This window comes from Monodelphis domestica, chromosome 5 (genome assembly GCF_027887165.1).
Source record: "Monodelphis domestica isolate mMonDom1 chromosome 5, mMonDom1.pri, whole genome shotgun sequence".
NCBI lineage: Eukaryota > Metazoa > Chordata > Mammalia > Didelphimorphia > Didelphidae > Monodelphis > Monodelphis domestica.
Window position 1 is genome coordinate 26,247,445 of NC_077231.1, and position 6,000 is coordinate 26,253,444.

Genomic DNA, 6,000 nt, shown 5'->3' on the forward strand with positions numbered 1-6,000 from the left:
TTGCAAAACAGAACCATATGGGAGAATGTTAGGAATTTTTTACATGTAATTGGGGGAAAATAAATTTAATTAGAGAAAAAGAAGTAGCTGCTTTTATTATCCCCATTTTATAGTTGAGGAACCAGAGGCAGGAAGAGGTTAAGTGACTTGCCCAGAGTGATGCAGTTTTGTTGTTTTTTAGTCATTCAGTCATGTTAAACTCTTTATGACCCTATAGACCATAGCACACCAATGCTTTCCATGGGGTTCTCTTAGCAAAGGTGCTGGAATGGTTCACTAACTCCTCCCCTAGTGTCTGAGGTCGGATTTGAATTCAGATCTTTTCCGATGCCAGGGGGAGTACATCCCACCAAACTGACCCAAACAGGCAGGTTCCTTGTTGGACAAATAGGATTGGACTAGACAACAATTCTCCCCTCCTAAACCTGTTCTCTGACTTCACTTGCTTTCTGCTGCCTGAGCTTCATGGAATTATGGCTCCTGCTCAGTCTATGACAAGATAAAGGAGGAAAGCCTTTTCCCCTTGGTTTTGTTCAGCAGCCAAGTCTGGAGAAGCTGTCCTCACCGTTGGAGCTGCAATGGCAGATGGAGGCCAAGACCAGGGGGGGGATGAGGGGAGGGAGGAGAAGGATGTGTGGTTAGCACCAAGAACTTCATCATTCTGGTCACTGGCAGTAGAACAGAATGTCCTAAGCTGAATAAACAGTGGAGAGGCCCAAGCTGCAGGTGTTAGGACATGGGCCTTGGGAGCTTCTGTCTCTCCCGTCCCCTGCCTTCCCTCGAGGCTGAGGGAGAAAACCTCTGTTGATCTCCAGGCCAGTTTTCCAGAAGCTAAACCCAGCCTGGTTTCCACTTGGCTCTAAGCACTTTCTCCCTCAGAATTCTCTTCCCTCTCTTTCCCTTTTCCTCTCTGGGCCCCCATCCACATCTAGCTCTTTACCCAGAAGCCTTATGTTCTGGCAGTGAAGTCAGACAGTTACCAAATACAAGGCCACTTGGGACTTATTCTATACAAAACTGTGAACTCCTCGAGGGCAGAAAGAATGTACACATAGGAGACAGCCAAGTGGCTCAGAGGATTGGGAGATTCAGACTTGGTTGAGCCTCCAAAAAGGAACCGACTTCAACGAATGAAGATGATAGATGTGGAAGCTTATTAACCCTCCCCTTCCTGGTTCTAAATCTTGAGGAAAACATGAGGGTGGAACATCTCACTCTGAAGTCCTTTCCGGGTTCCTTCGAATGCCCTATTTTGAAGACTTTGATCTCCTTATTTCCAAAGTCCGGATCATTTCCTAGATGTAGTCAGGAAGAAGTCCAACGGCTCCCTGAAAGGATTAGGGAGTGATCCCTTTGAGAGCCCTCCCGTCCTTGTTTAAGTTTCCCTTTGTTCACCTTTGAGCAGAGTGAAAGGGAAACCTTAAAGGGGAGGGCTAAAGGAAGGAAAAGACCCTTTGTACGTGAAAGGAAGTGCTTATTAAAAATGGATTTTATATTTTGCGGAGAGCCAACAGACCCCACTGGTTGACATGGTCACAGTCTGAGAAAGCGGGAACTGCAAGGCAGCATCCCAAGAATAAAAGCCCCCTCCCCCCATCCCGCTTTCTTTGCCCTATCAGTGGGTACCTAGCTTTGGTGGAGAAGAGAAGCCAGTTGGATTTTTAAAGGTGATGCTCTACCCTCAAATTAAGTTAACACGGACTGCATAACAATTGGAACTTCATTTTGTCCTGTGTCTCTAATAGAACATAAACTTCACAAGTTTAGGGACTGTTGTTGCTTTTTTTGCCTTTTTTTTTGCTGTCCAATACCTAGCACCATTGCCTGGTATACAACAGGTACTTAATAAGTGCTTGTTAAAAGAATTCATGAATGAATGACCTAGATACTAAATTTAGAAGAACACTGACACTAGAGAAAGAAAGCCCAGAGAAGGGGAATAAGAACAATGAAGGAACCACGGCACTTCTGACCTCTATCCTAGGTCAGAGACCCCCTGAGTCCCCCCATCCCATTAAAGCTGGTTTCTATCCCAGCAGATTTCCCTGACTCCTACTCTAGTTCAGGGACCCTCCCTATCTGACCCTTTTAACCCTCTCATCTCAGATCAGGTTCCCAAAGAAAAGCATTGAATGGCAACTAAAAAAAAATGTTGGAAAAGAACAAGGAAACATTCCAGTCTCAGAAATTTTATTAGCTGAGTGGCCTTTTTTTTTAAGCCCTCACCATTCATCTTAGAATCAGTATTGTGTATTGGTTCCAAAGCAGAAGAGAGGTAAGGGCTAGGCAATGTGGTTAACTGACTTGCTCAAAGTCACACAGCTAGGAAGAGTCTGAGGTGAAATTTGAATCCATGACTAAACATCTCTAGACCTGGCTGTCAAACCACTGAACCGCCTAGCTGCCCCTCATTTGAATTATCTTAAGCAAGTTATCTTATCTGTGTTTGCCTCAGTTTCCTGAACTGTAAAAAGGAAAAAAATAATAAAGAATTATAATAAGAGGAAAAATAATAAAATAAATAGGAAAATAATAATAAAGCTTCTCTGGATTGTTGTAAGGATCCAAATGAATGGTATAATGATTATGAGGTGCTTAATTAACACAGTGACTAGAATATGCTAAGTACTACCTAAATGTTGACTAATTATTATTTCTTTAATTGATTGTAGTTGCATACAGATTTTATGATTTGTATAAAATTTGTATAAAATTTGTATAAAATTCAGAGTATTCTTTGACCATTTATCAATTGGGAAATGACTCATATTCTTATAAATTTGGGCAAGTTCTTTGTATATTTAAGATATGAGATCTTAATCTGAAAAACTATCTACAAATTTCCCCCCGACACCAATTTTCTGCTTTCCTTCTAATGTTGGTTATTTTGGTTTTATTTGTACAAAACCTTTTTAACTTAACGTAAACAAAATTATTCATTTTATATCTCACAACACTATCCTTTGTTCATTCATAAATTCTTCTAATCATAAATCTGATAGGTATTATCTTCCATGTTCTTCTAATGTACTTATGATAGCTTCCTTTATGTCTAGGGAATGTAATCATTTTGACTCTATCTTGGCAAATTGTGTAAGATATTGATTTATGCCTACTTTCTGCTAGACTGTTTTCCAGTTTTCCCAACAATTTTTACCAAAAAGTGAATTCTTATTTCAAAAGCTTGTATCTTTATATTTATCATATATAACGTTACTCTAATTATTTACTTCTGTGTATTGTCTGTCTTCATTCCACTAATTCACCTATTTCCTAGCCAGTAGCAGAGAGTACTTATAATATATCTTTTATATAGTATCTTATAATAAACTTTAAGATCTGGTACTGCTAGACCTCCTTCCTTTACTTTTTTTCATTAGTTCCTTTGATATTCATGACCTTTTGTTCCCCCAAATGAATTTTCTTATTATTTTACCTATTTTAACAAAACAATTTTTGGTCATTTAATTGGATAGCATTGAATAAATAGATTGGTTTGGAGATGGAATTTTTATTTTTATTTTATTGGCTCTGCCCACTTATGAACCATTAATATTTCTTTAATTATTTAAGTCTAACTTTCCTTGTATAAAATTATTTTATAATTATGTTCAGGTATTTCCTGAGTTTGTTTTGGAAGGTATATTCCCAGGTATTTTATGCTATGATTATATCAAGTAAGGTATCTCTTACTACATCCTCTTGCAGGGCTGTGTTGGTGATATTTATCTTTTGATTTTATATCCTGCTACTTTGCTAAAATTGTTCACTGTTTCAACTAACTTTTTAGTTGAATTTCTAGGATTTTCCAAGTATGCCATTGTACCATCCACAAAAGAGGTAGTTTTATTAATCCATTGCCCATTCTCATTCCTTCAATTTCTTTTTTCTTCTCTTTTTGCTAGCAGTTCTAATATAATATTGAATAATTTTGGTGGCATGGGGCATCTTTATTTCACTCCTGATCTTACTGGAAGACTTTTGGCTTATCTCTTATTACAGAAATGCTGATGGTTTTAAGTAGGTGCCTTTTATCATTTTAGGAAAAAATCCATTGATACTTATGTTTTCAATATACTACTGCACCATAAGAAACAATGAGCAGGCTGATAGTGAAACAAACAAAAACAACAACAACAACAACAAAACAACAACAAAAACTTGGAAAGTACTACATAGGATAATGAACAGTGAAATGAGTAGAACTAATAGAACATTATATACAGCCACAGATTTAATACTTGAAGAATAACTTGTGAATGTCACCTCCAGAGAATGAACTGAAAAATGGAATAATGAAAAACAATCTGTATATACATATCTGTCTGCCCAATGATGCCTTTTATGATTTGGAGAGGGGAGAGAGGAGCTGAAACACTTGGAAATAATTCTACTAAATATTTTTAAAAGTTTTTCAATAAGAATGAGAGTTGTGTTTTGTCAAAAGCCTTTTCTGCATCAACTGATATAATTGTATGACTTTTGTTACTTTTGTTATTTATACAATTAATTATGTAAATAGTTTTCCTTATATTAAACCATCCCTGCATTCTTGCCATAAATCCCACTTGGTCACAATGTATAATCTTTGTGATAGATTGTTATAGTCTCCTAGCTGGAACTTTATCAATTATTCATTAGTGAAATTGGTCTATAATTTTCTTTCTTTGATTTCAGGCTTCCTGGTTTAGTTATCAGCACCATATTTGTTTTATAAAAGGAGTTTGGTAGTATTCCTTCTTTGGCTATTATTCTAAATAATTTATTTAATATTGGAATAAGTTGATCATTAAATATATGATAGAATTGACTTGTAAATCCATCTGGTTCCTATTGTTTTTTCTTGGAAAGCTCATTTATGGCCTGTCCAATTTCTTTTTTTTAATTAAAAAAATTTTTTTTGTTCCGTGTAGAAACAGTTTTTGACAATTTTTTTTTGACATTTTAGAATTCAGATTTTCTCCCTCAATACCCTTCCCCCACTTCCAGGGGTAATAAATAGTCTGATATAGATCATATACCAGTACTTTCATTCAACACATATTTCCATATTGTTCATGTCATGACAGAAGACACATATCATAAATACAATAGAAATCTCATGATTGAAATAAATGGAAGATGGCCTGCTTTGATCTATAACCAGACCTCAACAATTCCTTCTTTGGCTGCAGATCGTATTTTCATCAATTTTCATTCATTGTGACTATCTTGGATACTTGTTTTACTGATAATGGTTTAGTCCTTCATAGGTGATCATTGGATAATGTTTCTGTTACTGTAGACACTGTTCTCCTGGTTCTGCTCACTTCACTTTGCATCAGTTCATAGAAGTCTTTTCATTTTTTTTCTGAACTCATCCTGTTCATCATTTCTTAGGGTGCAATTATATTCCATTACAACAATAAACCACAACTTGGTTCATCCATTCTCCAAGCGATGGACTCCTCTTCAGTTTCCAATTCTTTGCCACTACAAAAAGAGCTGCTAAAAATATTTTCATAAAGGTAGATCCTTTTTCCTTTGCTCTGATCTCTTTGGGATACAGACCCAGTAGTGGTATTATTGGGTCAAAGAGTATGCATATATATAGTCCTTTGAGCCTGGCTCCATATTGCTCTCCAGAATGGTTGTATCAGTTCACAGTTCACCGACAGTGTATCAGTTTCCCAATGTTCCCACATCCCCTCTAACATTTATCATTTTCCTTTTTTGGTCATGTTAGCCATGTGAGATAATATTTCAGAGTTGTTTTAATTTGCATTTCTCAATAGTGATTTGGAGCATTTCTTTTTAATACGACTACAGATCTTAAAGTAACTTTAAGTGAGGATGGCGCAGTTGTTAAATTTCTCTTTCTTCCCAATGGTTTCTCCCCTTGGGCCAAAGTCCTTTACCAAGATGACCCAGTCCTTGGCTGTATCATTCCCTTTTGTGTCCAACCATTGTAAAGCCAATCAACTATCCCTCGCATCCTCAGCCCCCATGTTTTACCTTGAA